Raw genomic sequence first — 22,053 nt, 5'->3', positions numbered from 1 at the left:
AAAGTAGAAATGCTAAAAAAATTACAGTTTAGGTAAAAATAATAAATAAATATTGCAGAAACCAGCAGCCGATGAGACACTACCAGTTTTGCTGCAGATAATGTATTTTTATGTATTACATGTGTGTGAACATGTGAAATATGTATTTCAGAATAAATTTCTACTTGTTTGTGAATCCCGACATTTCGGTATTCTTCGGGATTACGTTAAAAGCAAATTCTAAAAGATATTTTATTATTTTCAAAAGTTCTTTTGGTTTAAAGTACTCTATCAGGCCCCAATTTAGAGACCAACTTGGATTGGAGTCAATGAGTTTTTATGTATAACATGTCTGTGAAGGTCTAAAATATCTAATTTAGAGTAAATTAGAGCTACTTTTTAAATACCGAAATTCCGGGATTAGAAAAAAATAATTTCAGGATTCGTCGGGATTTTTCGGGATTTTTTTCGGGATTAAAAACAAATTTTAACTAATATATTATTATTTTCAAAAGTTCTCTTGGACTTACATATCTATGTACATATATGACCCTTTTAAACTATATTTTTTTATTTTTATCAGTTCTTTTGGTTTAAAGTTTAAACTCTATCAGGCCAATTTAGAAACCAACTTGGATTGATTATTCTTACTTATGATGTGTCATGTGTGTGAAGGTGTAAATTATGTAATTTAGAGTGAATTAGAGCTATTTTTTAAATCCCGAAATTTCGGTATTAGAAAAAGGTAATTTCGGGATCGGTTTGGATTTTTCGGAATAACGTTTAAAACAAATTTAAGCGATATTTTAGTATTTTAATAAGTTTTTTGCTTTGAGTGGTTTTGGACAAGTGATGAAATTTCGGGTTTGGAAAAAAATAATTTCGGGATCGGTCGTGATTTTTCGGAAATACGTTTAAAACAAATTCTAAGTGATATTTTTATATTTTCAAAATTTTTTTGGCTTATATAACCCTATCAGACCTCGATTGTGGCAACTATCTCGGTTTGGATAGTTTATTATATTACTGGTCAGCAGTGATAGTCTATACTAAAACATATGATATACTAGACACATATTCTACGCTTTGATAATTGACCGAAAAACATATCTTTAAGCCATAGAAGATCGCTCCAAGAATTTCCTAAGACCACAGTTTAGACATGTTTGCATCTGTCATGTTTTGAAGAAGCTTTCTTAAACTTAAATAAGCTCTCTTCCACTTTGCTGTGATGATTTTAATGAACGTAACCTGTAGAAATGAGCTCCATCCGTCCGAAAAGAGCAATAGTCAGACCGAGTTCGACTGTAGCGGTTTGACTGTAGTCGAACTTGGTCTGACTGTGAAAGGAGAGGTTAAGGACAAGGTTTAGAAAGTATGATCAAAACAAGCTCAATGTCTGCGTTCAAATTGAGCTGAAACCCTCTTCTTAGTAGGAACGCTAAGATGGATATTAACATCAATAAAATGAGCAGAAAGTTTGAAGCCTTGCGACCACTGAAACTGCACAGCTTTCAAGAAACCGTTGATCATTTCCTGCGCCAAATTTTCCAAAATTATTCTCAATTTAATCAGAACCGTTTGGATTTAATTGAAATAACTGCCGCGCTGTGTGCGTCACCTTCATTTCCTGGTTGCTTGCGTGCGGCCACCAAGTACTGCTCTACCGCCGTCAAGGTCGCAATGGCTTACCCCCACGAACTCTTAATCGATCGACCAATCAGTGGCTTCGACTATTAAAAGAAATCCAGCTTAGATAATTATACGGAATGATTGCCAGCAGCGACTAATTGTACGCCACAAACCACGTACAACGATCAATTGCGTTCTTCATGCAGGAATTCTGAAGATCACCATGCCACACGCTGCTCAAAGCGCGCGTAATTTGGAAAGTTGTTGTTAGCTGCCGCCTGTAGCTGCCTCTTACACTACAAATGCATTTTTTTCACCCAGTCCAGCTTGTCGCTTGATCAGCATTGCGATCGCGATCGCTGTTGGTGGCTATTGTTGTTGCGCTGTGCCACTCACTCACTGCCGCTTTATACGCGCTGCAGTTCTTTGTGTTCTAAGCCGCAAACGCTGAAAATACAATTATCTTACATTTAGCGATCGATAACGATCGGCGACAGCAATGTTCGGCGGTTGGCGAAGGTGCTGCAGCTACATACACGGCAGCTTCAAACAGTAGCGTGTCTGTTTACCCCAACTTACCGATATGCTTCCGCTTCATTATATGCTCCAACGATTTTCGGTTTCTATTTGCCTTATGCTTGACTTTCCAAGTCACTGTTGGGCTTTGCTTTTAGTTGGCGAGTTTAAATACGCCATTACCCTCATTTCTGTGCTCAATTTTAATTGTTTTCCGCCCGTTACCCGCAACCAGCCCACAATAGTATGGAAAATGGAGCGAGAAAAAACAATCGGTTTATTGGTAATCACTGTTTGGTTGAGATTAAAAGTGTCGATACACAAGCGATGGCGCGTCTACCGCCATACCGCCAGCGTGGGACTGGGGCGAGTCCAGCAAAAGCTAGAATTGATTTGCCGATTCGTTATGCTCCACAATTCTACCTGCGGTTGGCGGTTGTAGTCCAAGTAATCACTTTTTACTATTTATATTTTTCTCTGTTGGTCTTCTTAGTAAAAGTGTTTCTGTGCAGTCTGGGTCTCTGTGCCAGGCGGATGCAATGCAGCGGGTGCTGACGGCGACGATTAGTCTTAAATGTGGAACGCTGCTGATACTGAGCGTTTGATAAGAAAGCATGGCGAAGTTTTAAGTAGCAAAAAATGAAAGAAGACTAGAAGCGGACAGGTACAAGTTGATAGCATTCCATTACAACTGATCCAGCAAGCGAGCAGTCTTAAAAAATTCCATTGCAGGAAAACAATCGCCAGTGCGAAAAGGAGGAGTGGTGAAGTAGTGGCTACTGACATACCGAGATATGAGAGCAAAGCTACCGAAGTCTACTGTTTGAGACCAAAAGCTTTATATTAGAAGCTGGGGGATTAGTCAGCATAAATGTCGCTATAATCCAACCATCCGAAATGTAGAAAAAAAGTCGCCCGAAACCGCGAAAAAGAGGAGTGGTGAAGTAGGGGCTACTAACATACCGGCTATTCAACGCGATGTGATACCAAAACTACCGAAGTCTACTGCCTGGGATCAAAACCGTCGTATTAGAAGCTGGGGGATTAGTGAGTATAAAGACCAGTTTAATCCAAGCATCCGAAATTAATTCCGATACCAATGTATAGTACGTCAAGCTCGGTCTCGGTCACAGCAGACCAAACATAGCCTTAAAGGAAAATTTTTGGAAGGTAAAGGGTTAGAAGGACGCATTTGAATGTATCCACGTATTCGTAACGAAGTCATAAAAAGTCCACTGCTCCTCAGCCACAATTAAATTTGAAGAGAAAGTACTCTTTTATTACTTTTTTAATGGTTTGCTACTCCAACATGGCCAAAAAAGTCTAAGACTAAGTCTTAATTCAAACTGAATGCTAAAGATGTAGTTTTCTTCTTCGAAATTATCTTGTCTCATCAGAAACATCTCCTCATGTAATCACTTCTGCTTGTCTGCAAAAATACTACACACTCATCGCTGCGCATCTTTCCTCCTATCTCATTAACTTCAGCTAGAAAATACCTAGTCAACGCTGTTTGGAATGGATTTCTTCCCGTCCAATGTGAACTAATTTTAGACGTGCTCATTTCGATTTACCGCATGCAATTCCGTACTGTCCAAAATGGTGTGAATGTTGATTAATTGACAGACCAACACAACAATAGCACCCACGACAAGCTAGGGCTGGATATGGAGCTTAAGCGGACGTACAGAGGAAAGCGTACGCTGCAACACATAGCGGGCTCACTGGTCGAGCCACTGACATTGATGTCCCGCTGATTGGCCAGTGTGTTGTTGGGGAACCAGCGACTTTGCAGAGCTAACGCGCTGTCATCTAGCTTTCATGGCTGATGATGATGTTGTTAACGCTAGCATTCTTCCACTCAACTCAAGTTTGTTTTTTACTTTTTCCTTTGTGACCCCTGGTCTGTTGGTAAGTTGTGATTTGCCATTATTGTACTTTATGTAGTTTTGCAAGTACTCGTTCATTTCGCTTGGCGGCAATCGTGCGCGCTGACAGCGTAAATTACCCAAAGAACGTGCGAGCGCTGAGACGAGGATCGCCATAGCTCAGCCGTTCGTACGCTTAGCCGTTGGCTTTGCTCTATTGCGACCGCGTGAGGACCGTCGGTATGTACGAAGTCCGTCAACGGCAGCTTGCGCATCGCATTCAACCGTGCCACAAGGCGTTCCCACTAGATAAGTTCGCTCACTGCTGCAGTTTGCCTTCATCAATCATACAAATTGTTGGCAATTCATAATTTTATGGGTCGCTAAACAAAGCCGCCACGAACAACCGAATGGCGGCAACGAAAGCTCAACATGGCAATGGGTTTGAGTCGACAGTGAGCAATCAGCGGTGTTGGTGTCGCAACCGGCGTGCAATTTGACTGCCGTGAGTTCCAGTGCCCGTCTACTTGCAGGTTTGGAGAGTTCTATGCGTTCTGCTTCTTCCTTTGCAACTTTCCACATTTTTGCACTAACCTCATCCATCCCTGTAACCCTGTACTGTATTTTTACACATGCCACATACCGAGCTCTCAGTCAAATCGGCGTCCATGAGAAATCCTACTTTACAGTTCTCAACCGGCGTACCGCAAATGATTTTTGTATGCAACTAAGCACCTAATTTCCCTAGCCTCAATCATTCTAGACAACCAAAGGTTGCGCTGCTTCGGCGTACTACTTGCAGCGTGCTGCCGACTTGCGGTTCTTTGGTTTCGCCAATCAAAGCGTCAAGCCAAATTAGCTGGCAAAGTGCAAAGTAGCGCAAGACCGCGTAGCTAGGTAGTTGCTATTGGTCAAAGAGCCACCAGCAGCAGAAGCCTGTGAACGCCCCCAAGGCGATGCTGTTGCACTGGCAAGGCAATCATTCAACGGCTTCCATTATAAGCTTCATTAGGCCATATAATGAGCGCAAAGCGGCAACTATGGCACACTAGTCCAGCGGGGAGAACATAGAAGATTGCTGTAACTTTGTATTAACCGCATACTTTCCCATCCCGTGGCTATTAAACGCTAGCCCTAGTGCAACTGGTGTTGCTTAGGGGCAAGAATTAGTTGCAAATTTCTATGACTTTGTTAGTGTTTGGCATCATAATCGGCAGGTTTGCTGTGGAAAAGCACAAATTGCTGTCGAGGGGTTTGCTGGAACCTGGAAAAACAGCTTTTGCATTACCCTTTGTATTATTTACATCCGGATTCGAGGTGTTCAGCTCACTAAGATTGTGATGATTCCGTCCAGACTTGTAATGATTTTGAAGAACCTGTAATGTCATAAGTGAAAAGCTGGAATGGAATATGTCTTCCCGTTTTCATTCATTACATAGTTGAGTTCGTAGTCATTTCACTCTCCACATGGTTGCCGATTTTTGTTTTCGAAATAACCCTTGAACCTTCGATTTCTTCGTTCATCATCTCAATCTCTACATTGTATATCATATTTTTATTGCCCTAAACCTTTAATCTTCCTTCCACTTCACACATTTCAGCTTCCTTATTAAACTCTATCTTCCTCATCACTTCGCACCTTTTATGGCCCTTTTCAATGCCACGAAATTACCATCGTATAAGACCATTAGTAATCAGTTGCAGAGATATGAAGTGTTGAAAATCTCAAGAAACAATTTACTTCACATGGCAATCGAGGGGTTGTAAAAACGTGATAAATACCTGCGGTTAACCGCGATGGGCTCTATTATAAAGAAATATAAGTTTTGTTTCCTTCAGTTTCAAAGGAAAGCGAAATTCTATGTCTCTGATGGCTTACATTTGGCGAGAGACTGCGATGAAGGTCGGAGTGAAGTGGAAATAATTACTAGAAAACAATTTTAAATAAAGGAAGTGACTATTGATCTTGTTTTTAGACGTCCGTTGGTGATCCTTTCCAAACAAATCGTGACCTGGAAGGACTGTCCGGGAAACTGCGATTTAGTTAGGACGGAGTAGGAGCAAAATAATATAAAGAAAAGCAAGTGGCTGTTGACCATGCCTGCAGACGTTCGATTGTAGTTCTTTCGGAACAACTTGTGGCTGAGAAAGTCTCTCTGCCTCAACAAAGACTGAAGACTTTTTTGGGTGCTGATGTAGACCAATTCGTTCACTTTGAAATTTGACGAATTTCGTTTGGGATAGTCGAATTGCGGATTCATCCATAATAATGGATTTTGATTCGATACTAGTATATCTATTTGAAGCGCATCCTTCTCGGAACTTACTTCCACACATCCGCGTCCACATCCTTCCGGGAATCGACTTCCGTTTAAAGATGTTTTTGGGTTCTGATCTAGACTAATTCATCCACTCTGAAACTGATTTTGGGTGGGCTTTTTGTCTAAATTTTAAATTTAATCATTTTCTTTTATTCAAACCGGTCGGATAAGTGAGAAGGTTGACCTAATAATAGTCGAAAATATATTTTTGAAGTATAACTAGATATATCGGAAATCCTGGGTCCCCATTTACTCCAAATATAATATGTTTACCTGTCATGAGGCTTTTACATTGTGAGTTTCCTGTGTCCTTTTTCATTGTAGTTGTTTTGAGTATTCTCAGACCTGTTTTAACCGCAGAGATCACACAGATTTCAGGCTAGTATTCCCTGAATACATATTACGACTGATTATTTGGCAGTTTTCGGACCGACAACTGCAAGGTTTTGGCGTTTCCAAAAGTCAAAATAAGTCTACTATTACTTGGCTTGCTTGTCTGGAGTCCGCCTATATGCTCATGGGGTCTTTGGGTACTGTGAACCGGCATATTGCCACCCTAAGTAAGTTTCCCTACATTTGGTTGAAACGGCATGTTGTATATTCGCCGCGCTGCTCTGCTTTCTGCAAGACTAAGCAAGTGAAATATATTTATTAGAAGCAATCAAGCGTAAATTTCAGTCCAAAATGCGAAACCGTTATTTAGACGGTAAATTTGTTAAAAATTCTTGTTACATATTGACGACGGCACGTTATGTTGCATGCAACATTAAATTTTTTATACATAAACATATGTATGTATGTATAGTGCAGCCATTCACAAAGTATTTTACGATTTCTGCGCTAAAAATGGCTTAAATACGACACTTAGCGTCGACTTGGGAGCCGAAAGGTATGCAAGATTTGCCAGCTGCATCGGCTCGTAATATGTTTGCTATTGTTTTTGTATGTGACAACTATGCTAGCATGTAAAAATAAATTCAACTGCTTTCAGCAAGCGACACAATACTCAACGGTATTGCCGTTGTTGCATGCACCGTTGCTTGTGGCAAGTAGCAGAATGTAGAAGAGAATGAGACAAGCGCCAGAAATGGCTAACAATACCTGGTGGATTTAGAAGCATGCCATTTTCAGATCAATTCACATACATATTACTTTATTATGGAGCTTGGGGACAGAAGCAATATTATTTATCTGCATACAAATTGACAGCGATACTTATGTAATTGCATACTCCACATATTAAGAATGAAAAACAATAGCAGCTGAAGGCATGTGAAAATGTGAAATTATGTGAAATAACTGCAGAAAGCGTAAGGTCATATAGAGGCGCTTCAGGAAAGTTATGAGCTGAAAGAAAAACTGGAGGAAAACTTCTAAGGTTCACTTGGAATAATCGGATCTCTACGAATCCAGGTGACTTCTGCTCACCATATCCTAAACTTATTCATGGAATTAGTTTTTGAAAGAAACCTCAGCACCGTATCCCCAACAACTGTGAGTTTTAGCGACTATTCGAGCCCATATACAGCAGCATCCGTTGTTCTAGGGAGCTAACTAGACGAAACTTAGTCGTTCAACATCCGTACTAATACCGGATATCCGATACTCTGTGAGTTTTGGCCACTATCCGTGCCAATATACAGCACCATCCGTTTTATTAGGAGATGAGCTAGACGAAACTTCGTCTTACAGCAACCGTAGCGAGAGTTTAAAGGCTTACCGCAGAACACGTATTTGGTCTGACGCTCTCAGTTGGACTTTATAGTCAGTCGAGCAGAAAATGACTTCATATACTTTGCCATTTTCAATCCCGTGAGCTAGTACGGTAGCTGCCTTGTAGTGCGAGGTATATGACCGAACTGATCATTTCTATTCAAGGAAGTTAGATTCTTCCACAGTTTCAGCGGATGGTTACCGTCCGCAAATTGTAGTTCAGTTTAGTCTTCCGTTGGATTTATATCTTTGGTCTGATACTACAATTAGGTCTGTAGAACAAAGAGAGACCATATACACTTTGCAAAATTCAGCTCCTTGACTTAGTTTGTGCGCTGAAGTGTAGTGTAAAGCGTATGAGATGAGACCGAACCGATCCTTGCTTTGAATTTCTACTCAAGGAAGTCAGATGCTTCCATAGTTTTCGGTAGATGGCTTCCGTTCGCTGTTTGGACTTCGTTTAACAAGGGAATCTCAAAGTTTTGAGGCTTCTGAGCTCAGAAATATCAGTTCAGATCTCGTGCAGAGTCACATATAAGTCCATTTAGAGGAACCAATTTCAGAAGGGGCCTTTGAAATGAAATTAATCAAATAATTCTTATTTCGCAAGCAAGTTGTTTAGAAGAACTTTGTTCTTATTTGGCATACCATAAATATTAATTTTAGAGCGTTCAAACTCAAAGAAGTGGAAAGTCACAGAAACCAACTTACAGGAGCCGAACTTCAAGCACTGAAGGTTGCAATTCATTACGGTCTAGAATTCATGGTATTGTCAGCTGAATCATGAACATTGAGTTCTAATGAGCTGAACCCAGGTTAAGTTTCTTGTAACTTGTACTAAATCCACCGCACAAGGAACCATTAACCTCACTAAAACCAACACCCCACTCCATCAGTGGGTCACTTCAATAAAACGCAGCAAGCAAACATCTCGGTCAATCCACCGATTGAGTGGCAAAGCGCCAAAAATATTGGCGCATTAAAATGCCAATATAATCACCGTGATGATGGCGCTTATAATGGCTCCGATGCAGATTTGTGTGTATGTACATGCCACTTCTTGACATACCAGTCATTCTTCTTGCTTTTTCTGCGCGAAAAATGCAAGCCAATCGTTTTACCACACACACACAACGTGGAACAGCCGCCAATTAAAGACACCTCGTGTGGTCAAGTCTCTGCAGCGCAGTGTCAGCTTCTACGCCTTGCCGCCTGCCACGCTCTACCGCGGCGATATGCTCACACACTAACCTCAAAAAGCAACGTCCAAGCACTATGATCGGACAAAAATTTGTGCGGCACCTCACAACTTGACCCCGAAGTCGCAAAGCCTCAAAATAATAAACTTGTAAAGAAATGGAAATTAGATAAATATGGAAAATGTGTGAAGAGAATGTGAAAATCAATGAAAATTACCAACAAATATGCAATCGACCATACTTGCACTTATCGCTGCCATCGTTTTTGCTGTCGCCGAACCCTCTCAGGCTATTTTATGCCACCGTTGACATTCAAGTTCACTGCCGAAGATGAAGGTCTGTGGCGTGGCGCTTGATTGTTTGGCCAGGCACTTTGCAGAGCGAAAGTGTTACATACCTACTAGATACTAGATAGGTATGATCTATAGAAATAAATTTCGCACACATAAAAAGCGGCTAGTAAAAATTTGTTCAGCACCTTGGTGACGGTTTTGTACCGCTGGTCATGAATTTGCCATAAAAAGATATTGTAATGAAGTATTTTTAGTGCAAAGATTTCACTTTTCTCTTTGCGGCTACTAGAAATGTTACGCTGAGTTCTGCTTGTAACGGTAAAAGTAACAGCAACTAAGATACAAATGTATGTTATGCCCTTTGGAGCTGGTTCGTGTGATTTAGCAGAGCTTTATTGATAAAATGTTTGGAATGTGTACTAAATTTGAGATCGTAACAAATTATTATGTGAAATTCCACAAAATAAATCATAAACTTGTAATTTTTTAGTATGATGTGATGTGGTGATATCATGATGTGATTTCTTAATTTGAGAACAGCATTTTTAAACTGCTTGAAGCAAGAGTATAAGGTAAATAATATCCTTACTCCGCTATTTTTTCGAGTAGTTACGATAATGTGATATGGTGACGTTGCGATGTGTTGCCATAATTCGGAAAAAAAGTTCTTTAAAACTGCGCAAACTGGTAGTTCGACAATAGTGAGTAAATAACTTTCTAATTTAGCAATTTCTTCGATTAATTAGTATAATGTGTTGTGGTGATGTCATGATTTGACTCACCAATTTGAAAAATAGTCATTTGAAATGGCTTGATAGTAAGTTTAGATGGTGAATAACGTTTTAAGTTTGCTATTTCTTTGATTAATTAGTATAATGAGATGTGGTGATATCAATAGAAATATAGTCATTTGAAATGGCTTGGTAGTAGGATTAGGTGGCGAATACCGTTGTATAGTGATATAGTGATGTCGGAATTTGATAAATAACTATGAAACTGATTTAAGGAAAAATTTTTGCGTGAATAATCTTCAAGTAATGATGTGATGATTTCGTGATGTGATGTATTGATTTTAAAGGCAATCTTGATTAAGTTCACGAAATAAGCCTGGAGGGTCAAGAAAGCTGAAAATCTCATATTTCTTTGATTTTACGATGTGATGTGATGATGTCTCGATGTGATGAACTGATTTCTTTTCATTATAAATGCATAAAACAAATAGGCGTTTGCAAAAAACTGACCAAAAAATATTTGCTCTTATAATGTTATGTTGTGACGCCATGATGTGATGTACTGAATTGATGAGCAATCTTCTGAAAGCAAAGGAATAATTTAGGGAGGGCCAAAAGCCTCTTATTTTAAGTATAATGTGATATGCTGTTGTAGTGATGTGATGTATGGCATTGATAAGATATATTTTCATCGCAAATGATGATATCAATAATATTTTTCATAGCAAAAGCTGAAGGGGATTTGATAAGTTCTTTGATGTATAAATCCATGATGTGAATGCTATCAAACCATTATTTATGTCGACGCGTCTTCCTTCCTATGTAGCCAGTAGACCGATCTTCCGAGCTTCGTTTTGAATAAAATTTGGAGTCAAACGGTTTGGCGAATCATGCAGATTGCTATTCCATGAAAGCGTGAAGAACTCAACGCACCTTCATCAACTTTCCACAGAACCACAAATGCCAACACATACCTCGGTTTTTACCGTAAAGAGTCTACTCATTAACACGATTTTTTGTTGCGGCTTTCGATTATGGGAAAATTCTTGCAGTGAAATTATGATAAATATCAATTATTGATTGAAATTTTATTATGATGATGAAAATAAAAAAGAGTTAATGTTGACGGCTCCGCAGCCAGCACAGCAATCATCAGCGCTGTCTCTGCGCCGTGCTGAAGCTCTGGCCCACGGAATTGCAGTGCGACCACAATTCTACTTAGATTATGAGTACGAGTATAAATAAACATAACTACCGACATTGCTTTGGCAGCGGCATATTTTCATGCTGCCACCACTTTCCTAAACCTTTGCCACACTCCGCGCACCGTTAGCGGCCCGCGCTGACCAAGCCAAAGGAAACCGCATTCGCTAATCGCGCAAGATAATGAGTCGTAAACTGGTAGTTGTAGCGCAAGAGAGTTAACGATTGCACAGCATGATGTTGCAACATGTTGCATGCAATGTTGCCACAACACATTTACATAGCGACATGTCGTATTTTCCGCTTCGATTTCGCTTTTCTTTTCACATCGCCCGGTAATCTCCTCGTCTGCGGGCACTTCCACGCGCTGATGACCCTTTTGCCTCGCTACAGTTCAGCAATTGTCGGCTGCGGAGCTTTAAGTGTAGAGAATTTGTTGAAAAAAGTGAAAAGTTCCAGTTCGCTTGACTACTGAGCCAGCGTGTCTCTGTCATTTGACAGTGGCAACTTCAAAGTTATTACAAGATCTCGATTTGATACGCCATAAATTCTTTTGCGAGGCCAGAAATATTGTGTGGCGGATGGTGTGGCAGGTAGCAAGTATCGTAATCGTCGGTGTCACCGCGTCTAATTGGTTGCACTTGTAATACGAAGCTGTCGGATTATACCAGCGATTTGGTTAAAAATAGTATAAATATGTCTTTAGCTGCTTTTGCCTAAGTTAAAAAAATGAGTATTGCTCCGCGACTTAAGTTCTATTTTGTTCTAATTGTACGTACATATGTATAACGTTTACTTTGTTTCATTCCGCTCCATTCCGCACTGTTCATGTGATTTTCTTATTAAATTATAAAATATTAGTTTCCAATTTTTTTTATTAATTTGTAAATAGTTGGAAAAATGTGTTCCATTCCATTTCGTTTCGTACTGTTCATGTGATTAAATTGTACTAGTTGCCACTTTTTTTATTATTTGTATGTAGTTTGGAAAAATGTGTTCCATTCCATTTCGTCCCTCACTGTTCACGTGATTTTCTGATTAAATTATACTAGTTGTCAAATTCGTTTTGTTAATTTGTTTGTAGTTGGAAAAATATGTTCCATTCCATTTCGTTTCGTACCATTTTTCACATTCTACTGCACAATTATATAAGCTTTAACACGATTTAAACTCCTTTATATAATATTAACATTTTTGTTGACTCATTGTCCCATTTTACATTTCATTTGAATAATTTTCCGTTATACTTCAATTATTTTTACTACTTTTCTTATTTGAAGAAAAAAGGTTTCATTCCATTTCGTTCCTTTGAATCGTTTTATGATTTTTTGCTGTTTTCATTAGTTTAAAATATAATTGAAGGCATTCCAACATTATTTATGAAAAAAAAATTTCATTCCATTTCGTTCCTTTCAATCGTTTCATGATTTATTGTTGCCTTCATTCCTTTAAAATATGTATATTTGAAGGCATGCCAACATTATTTTACTCTAATAAAATCAGTCTCTATCGTTCCATCCCACAATAGTATATTCTTATGCTAACTGTTGCAATTTGTCCCGATCTCAATTGTCTTATGTGTCATTTTATTTCAAATTACATGCAAATGGAAACACTAATCAGCTTCAGCCCCGATTTTAATGGTTTTACAGAGGAAAAGTTACTGTTCCATTCCATTTCGTTTCGCCCTTTTTGTATCATTCTTATTTTTAATTACAGTTGTAATTTCATTTTCTCCATTATCATAAGCTATAACTTTACGAATAACATGTTCCATTCCATTTTGTTCCACTCGCTTAAAATTTGATTTATCAATACAAGTATGTATATAATAAACTAAAACTTAATTGTAAAAAATGTTCCATTCCATTTTGTTCCGCTCGCATAACTGTTGATATTTCACTACTAATATAAAATATTTCCATTTTTTGCAGGTTTCCATTATAATCGCTGTTTACACACGCCCTATGTTTCATTCCAGAACGTTCCATTACGGGGTAAGTTTTCTAAACTTTTAAATTTTTTACTGTATGTGTAACTTGCTCCCGGTATTTAATATTTGTTTCTAATCTGAGATCATTCTATTCGGAGATCAACTATCTGAATCGCCAGGTTCAAATTGACTCTGAATAATTTATGCGAACTCTGTAAAAATTGTTGTCCATTTCGGACTTGTGTAGATGTAAATCTTCATAGCTTGGTTTCCGAGATCACTTTGGATCTATAGGAATTAGAAATCCCGTTAACATTACTCCATACTTTCTCTTTGACTCTCTTTGTTTGGAGAGTGCCATAACCAGTGCCAGTGCCATAACAATCCTTGATCGAATAAAAATCCGGTTCCGTTCCGGCTATGTAGATCCGATTTTTGTGGGAACGTTGATTCGTTGGTTCATACTCTGCTGTCTTTATGTTCTATACGCGTACTGCTATTAGGGAATGACATACTACTTCTTCGCTCTTCCGTTAAAACCGTCAACACCCCTTTAGTTTTGGAAAGAAAGTAAGAAGCTCCACCAAATTACCGGCTGTCAAGTAAAATAGTAAAAGCGGCAACAATTGGCGCAGTTAGAGTCAATGCACATTTGCCAGCAACACGTCTGCTGCGAACGCGAGCCCAAAACCGTACTTAAACTGTCAGTCAACGCGCTCAGAACACTAAGCGATTGCCAGCAATTGCGCGCCAACGGCAATATTAAGTGCAACACTAATGAAGTGGCCAGATTTTCGCACTTGAGCGCTAAATTGAAAGCATCCGTTTCAGCAGAACGATGAGCTAATCATGCAACGGATGCGCGGCAACGACTGTATGCGCCGCCGGATGAAGATCCAACTTGAGCTCGAGCAAATTGGAGCACTTAAAATTTGTAGCAAATTTAGTTGAACCAGGAAAAGGCGGCTGCCACAAGGGCTGCAGCCACATATCAAAATGCTTGGCAATTTCAATCAAAGCTAACAATTTTATTATACATAAGTTACTAAGTTGCACGTGCAACGTAACTGTTGCAAGGAAGTTTTCGTGGCGCACATCGCAAGCGCGTGCTCATCCCAGCTGCTTAGTAAATCAGTCAAATGTTGATTTTGACGAACTCGAGAGGTAGGGTCGTAGTACTCATATGGTACCGAGGGACGAACTGGCGAGCTGACAGCCTGCGGATTTTAGTTTTGAAAACTTTACAGGCGTCATAATTACGTGCTACGCTGGGTACGAAGTTTTCATGCATGTAACTACATACAACCCTACAATTGTAGCGCTCAACTTTAACTTATGCGCAAACTAATGATAAACGAAGTGTGTAATTTTCCCCGTAAGAACGTCATGACTTTGTCTTGTCAAGCAGCGCTGGCATCTTTAGTGTATGTGCATACCTTGGGATTACTCAACTTACTTAAAAGACAAGGTTCGTCCGTCCGTTGGTTCCTACATTTGCTGTCGTTTTCCTCGTCCATTACATTTCATCAACACCGTGGAACGTGCGAGTGTTGCGCCGCCCTTCAGCGACTGTCGGTCTTAAGACTTAAGTAGAAAAGGTTTGCTCAGCGCATACTTTCGGAGACGCCGCTGTACGGTGGGTCGTTTGCGAGTCTTGATCTAGATTGGAGTGTAATTTTTCATAAAGGTAGACTTGCACTTCGAAGAATAGAGTGTTATAAGCGGTCGTTATTGAATGACGAGACGTCAAAATAGTAAGAGCTGTAATATTGAAGCTACCGGTTTCAGTTTTAAGCTAGCAGTCGGCTCTCTGTAGCGTAGAGCTCTTAAGTCCGTGAGTGCTCTTATGTCGATTCGTCAAAATTCACAGTATTGTTTGTACATGCGCTAGTTGGTGAGTTTAGAACCTTTAGAGTTCCTAGATTACAGAAAGCAGTGACAGTTAGAAGTATTCAAAGTTTTTCTTCTCACAAACATATTTCATTGAAAGCAGAGCTTTTCTTACGAATCCAGATTATTTTTTCACCCAACTTTCTCTCCAGTGGTAGGAACTACTGAAATATTTCTATCGCTTCGTCTTTTAATTATTCAATATTGATGGCGGTGGTCCTAGAAATCACATGCTGGAAATTCACATTCGATTTCTTAGGAACCACCGTTTCGGGATTATAGATTTCAAGACCGGAATTTATATTTTTCTGACTATCATTATTTTGCGGTAAAAATTCATTATTTGTAGTAAAAAAAAACAATATTTTTTACACTTAAAAAAATTTCGGGATCCCGATATTCTCAATTTTGCGATCCCGAAATTTCGGGATTTTAAAAAGTTGCTTGAATTTGATTTGCGATCGCAAAATAAATTCTTGTTTTAGTTACTTAATTTTTCATAAATATATATTCAATTCCGAAACACTGTGCCGCATGCTTACCAACCCAGCAACGCCTTTTTACACTTTTCTCAGCTGCCTGCCACGTAGGCCCAGCTTGATATCTGCATAAGCCTGAAATTGTGGCGCATTCTCGTAATTTGCTTGCCGTACGTTCTGTTGCACACATACATTTATTCCTGTGTACATATGTATGTATGTAAATTCAGACTCTATGTGTATGTGTTGTAATACATTATACCTTTCTTCGTTGTTTTTTCGTACTTAGGGCCTAGCTCACCACTTTTTTTCAACTATTTGCCGCATTTATGTAAATTTTAATCGTGGCTTAGACTTTGATATTATTTACGAGCGAACTTTTTTCCTTTGCGCAAGTATAAGTGCATGTGTGTTTGGTGGATTTCTTCGCTGCAGTCCTGTAGGCACTGCCATGCCTGATTAGATTATTACCGCAAACAAGTCATTAAATACAAATGCATGCCACTGCAACTACTTAGAGTTGGAGTTAGAGCTGTGACCGAAGCTATAGCAGAGCCTACTCCATACAATTAGTGGCATTACAAACACTTTCAGCGGGAAGTCGAACACACACATAAACATCCCCACCTATTCATATTCACACACATATGTACATATGTACATATGTATGTATGTATGTACATACACGTGTATACTCATTACGAGGTACCGAGATGTGATTATACTTCAAATACATAGTATTTTTACTAATATTGCAGCAAACGATTTCGATGTACTTAGTGAATCCCGAAATTTTGGTTTTAATTTTTTCGGGATTTTTAATTATTCGAATAATATATGCTTTATATGTTATAAAGGTTATTTATAAAAAAAAGTTAGATTTATTTTTTTTAATTTCGGGATCCCGAAATCAAAACGAGCATCTAAGACTCCTAAATAGGTGCCAGAGCATCTTTCTATATTTTTCCGATATTATGTATGCATAATTTGTATAAGTGTTACTTTATGTACATTTTATGTATGTATATATTGTATGTATGTATGTTAGAATAAATTTAAAGTTTCAATAGAATCCCGAAAATACATAGATTTTAAGATTTTTAGGTATATTAAAACACATTTCGAGATTTTTTTAAATAAGTGGAACATTTTGTTTACATAATTAATTTAATTTCTTATGTTTTATTGAATTTTAATCAGTCCCGAACAAATTTTTCATAATACCGAAATTTTCGGGATCCCGAAGTTAAAACTAAGTATTCACGAAATAAAAAAAAATTATGTTTATGTTAGGTTAAAATTGAATTTTCTTTAATAATCCCGAAGATAGTTTATAATCTTCTTTATATTATTATTCTATCTATCTTAATTCAAGTATTTTGGGATACAACTCGAGAATTTATTTTATATTCATTTATTTTATTAATTTAAATTTCCCTGTTTAATATAATTTTGATCAGTCCCGAGTTATTTTTACCATAATCCCGAAATTTTCGGGACCCCGAAGTCAAAATAAAGCGCTCATGCAATCAAAAAAGTTCCTCAGAAGTCTTGATATCATTTTCATACATTAGTTTGGGTAATACGAGTATCGAAAAAATAAGAGAATTCCGAAGGAATAGTTCATCTCGAAGGCTTAGGGATTTCGGATATACTTTGATAATATATTTTAAATATAGTATACTATGTCAAATTTATTTTCCGTGTTTTATAATATTTTCCCACACATAGACATTATTTTACTAAAATCCCGAAATTTTCGGGATCCCGAAACATTAAATTTTTATGTCTCAGTACACGTTTTTTTTTCTTCTCGCTATTACTTGCCTTAATGTTTGCATAAAAACCCGCTCAGCTGTCTCATCTTATGCGCTAATGAGTGGGTCGTTTCGGACTTGTCGTGCCGCATACAACAACACACACTTTTATACACTTAACTTGACTCTGGCCCCCTTGCTACCTAAACGAGTGGCACTCGCGATTTAATTAGCACTTGAAGTACAGGAATTCTGTGTTTTTTTCCTACTTCAACATAATTACATATGCGAAGCCTATCAAAATCAATGTACTGGCAGTTTCATCATCTGTCTACTCCCTTATTAGACCTGTATGTGTGGTAGTAATTATTTTAATTTGCCTATTCCCTCTATGCGGCATCATCCGTCGCGGATATGCTGATCATTTAAGTTTTCTTCGCTGATTTCTTCGTCTTCTGCCAGCAGTAACGGGTTCCCAAGAGCCAGAGTGTGTCCTTCTTTCTTCTAAATAAATGGGCGAGTGTGTGTCAAATTTAATTAAATCAAATGGATTCATTACAGTATTCAATATTACTTAGTTATTAAGCATATGACAGCTTAGATCGGATCGTCTGGAAGGAACGGAACGCTTATGCGGTCTTAATTACTCTCTCATGACTCTGCTGCAGTGGGCAATTAGAATAATAATTGTGCTGAGTCAGTAAAGAATTATTGTCGATTAAATAATTTATCAATATCTTGTGGTTCCGCACTTGCTTCAACTTTAGGTGTCAACAACCTCTTGTTTGTCACATTAGATAGCTGTAGTTTAACTTACGTATGCTTCCATTCCAAATTTTCCTGGTTGCCCTTTCAACTTCTAACACCCCAGATTTTAAGATCATTCTATACTCGTCTAATCGTTCCAAATGCGGTTAACAATATGGACATAGCTTAAAATAGAGTTATTAATAGCGTTCCTTAGTAATTCAGGGATTCCGAGAAGATTTTTTTCTCTTCTTTAGATGTTGAAATCCCAATACCAGAGAGCCTTTGTGCCGGAATGTCCACAGGCGATTTCGGCTTTCGGAGGCGTTGGCTTGCTACCAAATCATTGAAGATTTGCGGCTGTGGCTTCAAAATGGGAAGTTAGAACAAAACAAAAATAAAGAAATAATTGCCGGTTCAAGTTGCAACTTGCAAGTTTTGGTGGCAACAATGAAAACAAAAAACCAAAAACAAAAGAAAGTAGTTTGGAATAACAAGCAAAATCTTTAAGCTTCACAAAATAAAACTAAAACTTAAGGAACACTAGAAATTTTTACACACACTGTTGTTGTTTGGCAGTAAAATTGCTTTGGGAAAATGCATTGTTAGAAATCCATTAATCATTGTATACTTTGGGGCATTGCGGGTCATCATTTTGTGGTAATACATACCGTCGGTTACACTCTCACACTCACTAACCGAATCTGAACTCGAGCTCGAATGTTTAGCGTTGGAGGGAGCAAAGAGGCAACACCAAAAAGCGAAAATGTGAGGAAAAACAACAGAAATGATAAATTAATTGAAAACGAAAAAGAAATAAGTTGATGGATAAGGTTTATAAAAAAATTTAAAAAAATGGTTAATAAAAAGTATAGAATCGGTTTTATTGAATTAAAAGTGGTAGTAATTAAAAAATAATAATAACAACAAAATTAATTTATTAATTAATTTAAAAAAATAATGTTTAATAAAAATTTAAATTTTTTTATTTTAAATTATATTGGAATAATTTTACAAAATTTTTTTTCAATATCAAAAATTTAATTTTTTCCAAAATAAAATTTTTGTTTAAATTTTTCAAAAATTTAATTTATTTTCTCAATATTATCAAAGATTATTTTTTTTAGTATTTTCAATTTTTTTCAAAGTTTTCAAAAAGTTAATTTGTTTTTCAATATTTTTAAAAACTTAATTTTTTTAAATGTTCAAAAATTTATTTTTTTCAATATTTTTAAAATTTTCAAAATAAATTTTTTGTTTAAATTTTTCAAAAATTTAAGTTTTTACTCAAAATTATCAAAGATTATTCTTTTTTCTATATTTTCATTTCTTTTTCAAAGTTTTCAAAAGTTATTTTTTTTTAATATTAAAAAATCAAAATTTTTTAATTTTTTTGTTTTAAATTTTCAAAAATTCAAATTTTTTTCGATATTTGTAGGAATTAAATTTTTTTAAATGTTCAAAAATTAGTTATTTTCGAATATTTTTAAAAATTTTAAAAAATAAATTTTTTTTTTAAATTTTTCAAAAGTTTTTTTTTAAGCTTTTTCTCAACATTATCAAGATTCTTCTTTTTTTTCAAAATTTATTTTTTGCTTTCAATACTAAGTAATCAAAGTTTTCAAAAATTTGAATTTTTTCTAAATTTTCGAAACGTAAGCTTAAAAAAAAAAAATGAAAATTTTCCACCCATGTGACTTAAATGTGCTACAACTGTGTTAAGCTCGAGTGGAAATCCGGAGCAATTACCACTACATTTTTATTACCGTTATAATTTTTTTCGAGCGCCAATTTTTCAAGTAAAACAAAAAAATCAATGTCTCCATTTTATTAGACTTATTAAATAGAAGAAGGGCGCTATGCACTCGACAAGCGCAATGCGTACTTTACAAGAGTGCTGAGTGACCGACACACTTCGCTCGAGTGACACTTGAACGTCAAGTGCTGAAGGGCCAAGCGCGGAGAGCAAACTCAGCCACAGCGCATGCGTTCATAAATTATGTGCGTAGGTTGAGCAGCCGCTGGGGGAGGGGCTGTTGGTTGCTGTGGCGGGTGAGGTGTGTGTCAAGTGACAACGCATGCGCCTGCGCGTTCAAATGTAACGGAGTGGGGTTCGTTGCTTTGTTTTTGTTTGGTTTGCTTTTCACTTGTGGGTAGTGGTTGGTGTGGATGATACCCACAATTAAATGTGACCTACAAATGCTCTGAGAATTGCATTGGCGCACATTTTGTTCATAAAAGTTAAATAAAAATCTAATTATCTTAGGAAAATAAGCAGAACACGAAACGAAATTTCCATTGCTCCGATTTATGTATTTCTTTATTTATTTTCTTTTTGTTTTTCATCAAATTCTTTTTTTAGGTCAGTAGGGTGTTCTTTCGGTGCGCATTAAAGGAGAAAGTGATATTTCAATTGTATTTGATATTGAGGTGTATATTTCTTATTAGTAGGGCTAAAGAAAAAAATTTAATTCATTAAAAAAATACAAATATTTTTACTATTTCCTATTAAGTTTTTTTATTTTTAATCTAAACAATAAAATTATTATAAAATCATTTTTATTATTTTTTTTAATTAAAAATTTTTTTTTTTATTTTTTTATAACTTTTTTTACATGCTGAGTTCAGTATTTTTTTTTATAAAATGAGTTTATATTTTAAAATTATTTTTAGATCAAATCCCTTTAATTAAACGCACAAGAAATGCGCTTTTTTGTTTTTTTTTTGTATTTTTTGTATTTTACTCTACACTACCTTCACATCTATTTTTACCCAAATTTGGTTTTGTTTTCCACTTTTCTGCTCCTTTATTCGTAAATTAGTCATGACACCGAAAAACAATTGTATCGAAGTCGTGACTATTTGCCACCTTAAATTGGGTAATCTGGCTGCGCTTAAAAGGGTGAAGGCGTTAAGTTCATGTACAGATACATGTAAGTGGCATTGCTTACATACATATTTACCACATATCAGTGGATAAAAATACGATCGTATCCAGTTTTTAATACATACATACATACATACATATATATATACATACATACATATGCAGACAACGGTAGTAGGATACTCACAAGATAATCGCAAATGAGGTAAAGTGCACAGAGAAAAAATAGTAAGGTGTTTCTTATATATGTATATGTGCATAGAAACGATGGAATGGAACACATTTTTTTTAAATAATATACACAAAAGATAATATTAAACAGCAATATAGAAATAGGAACGAAGTGAGAATATGAAAATGTTGAAGAAACGAAATGGAATCGGAACATATTGCTTAAAGCAGATACTTTTTTACGTAGATGGGCGGAAAAATTTTACAAAAATATAAAAATGATAAATTATAATGACATAGGAACGGTGGAATTGAAATAATTTTGATGGCGTACTAAAAATTACTTGAATAATATGCGACAGAGATGCTATTTAGAGAGATTGGATTAAGAGAGATCGGATAATAAAAACTTTTTCGTAGAAATATAACTTGGAAATCATATGTTATAACCATCTATGGTCAGTGGAATGGAATGGAACACACTTTTTTAAAATAACATACGCAAAATATAATATCGAACAGCAAAATAACAACGGAATCGAATTGGGAATATGAAAATGTTGAAGGAACGAAATGGAAACGAAACATCATGTTCAAAACGATAATATTTTACGCAGAAAGATGGAAACATTTTACGAAAATATAGAAATAATAAACCATAATGGCATAAAAACAGTGGAATCGAAACAATTTTGTTAGCATACTAAAAATTACTTGAATAATATGCGACAGAG

The sequence above is a fragment of the Bactrocera neohumeralis genome, chromosome 5, assembly GCF_024586455.1.
Source record: "Bactrocera neohumeralis isolate Rockhampton chromosome 5, APGP_CSIRO_Bneo_wtdbg2-racon-allhic-juicebox.fasta_v2, whole genome shotgun sequence".
Classification (NCBI taxonomy): domain Eukaryota; kingdom Metazoa; phylum Arthropoda; class Insecta; order Diptera; family Tephritidae; genus Bactrocera; species Bactrocera neohumeralis.
The sequence above is the reverse complement of the archived record's forward strand: the minus strand, read 5'-3'. Positions refer to the sequence as shown.